We start from the raw sequence: 1,389 nt of genomic DNA on the forward strand, positions 1-1,389 counted from the left end.
CCTTCTGTTAGCAAATTACTTTTTCGTTTCTATACATTCAACACAAAATTAAACAAATATCAAATAAAAACGTAAACGCTTAACAAATTTTCAACCGTTCAATTATTTTAGGTGAAATTTCAACATAATCTAATTTTATCCCGACAGTGAGAACACCAGTAGGACAAAGAAAAGAAAATCGTTAGTGATATATATCGTATAACTTTTATAAATTGGCTGGAGAAACACGAAAAAAATTGGCGATGACCAATGTAGTTGCTGGCCCTCCAAAAATAAAAATTAAAAAAATAAAGTAACGTTTTATTGCAATTATTATCAGACATTGTGGTATTGTTGGATGCGTAATCGTTAATATAAAATGACAAATTAAAACAATAACGGACAAGAAAGGTATGATGTATATAGTTAGCATATATGCGTATTAAGCTTAGAAAAGTGAAAACAGAATTTTAGAATAAAATTAAATAAATCATTCACATCAAATTCTGAAAATTAGAAAAATAAATGGTGTTGCTACAAAAATGTCTGACTAATGAAGTAAAAAATACTATTTTCAGATGCCTTCAAATAAAAAAAATAACAAGACAAATAAAACAAAACAAATAATAAGATATGTTCAGATAGATAAAAATCTAGAAACCATTGAGCAAAGTTTTTAACAACAAAATACAACTAATTTTTACTCATGCATTAAAAAAACAAGGTTAGTAACACTCGCTCTTAAATATACCGATGCTAATTTCTCATAAATTCCTCCGTGTAGAAATAGACAACAATTGAAATAAATAATTTTTAAAATTATATATAAAAATTGAACTAATGGTCAAATGATAAAGAATAACTACGTTTGAAAAAAATTTACAATTAATTGAAAAACATAAAATAAAATTAAACTTTTAAACCCTGACCTACAACCATCAAATCCTAAAACTTATAAAAATAATTGGCATCGTTACAAAAATGTCTGGCATAATGAAGTAAAAAAGAATATTTTGAGATTTAATCTATTATATTTCGTGGTCCGATTGACCAAATAACTTTTTTCAATTAATTATGCATTATGTAAGGTATTGGGTGAAATGAAAAAGTAAGTGTCACGAGGGGGATTCGAACCCACGACCTTCGGCTCAACAAGCCGCTGCTCTACCACTTGAGCTATCGTGACGTCGATCCACTCGGACACCAATTCGCCATCTCAACCTACCTTTCGAATTTTCCCCTCCTTTCAAATGTCGTGTAATCAAGATTCGAATCTCGGTGACAAATGAAATGGCTACGGAGAGCTCTTAGTGAAGATATACTATACCTTTAAAAATAGATATTCGGATAGATATTATATCTATTATATTTTGTGGTCGAGCCGAAGGTCGTGGGTTCGAAGACCGCTCG

General features: G+C 29.7%; 1 non-coding gene across 1 annotated transcript; it reads right to left on the minus strand.

Annotated features, from left to right (window-relative positions):
• Nucleotides 1–1,092: 1,092 nt before the first annotated feature.
• Trnan-guu lies at nt 1,093–1,165 on the minus strand. The gene has a single exon. It is a non-coding gene; the product is annotated as a tRNA-Asn (tRNA).
• Nucleotides 1,166–1,389: the final 224 nt, after the last annotated feature.

Source organism: Cimex lectularius, unplaced genomic scaffold (genome assembly GCF_000648675.2).
Source record: "Cimex lectularius strain Harlan isolate CLEC.00 unplaced genomic scaffold, Clec_2.1 scaffold148, whole genome shotgun sequence".
Taxonomy (NCBI): Eukaryota; Metazoa; Arthropoda; class Insecta; order Hemiptera; family Cimicidae; genus Cimex; species Cimex lectularius.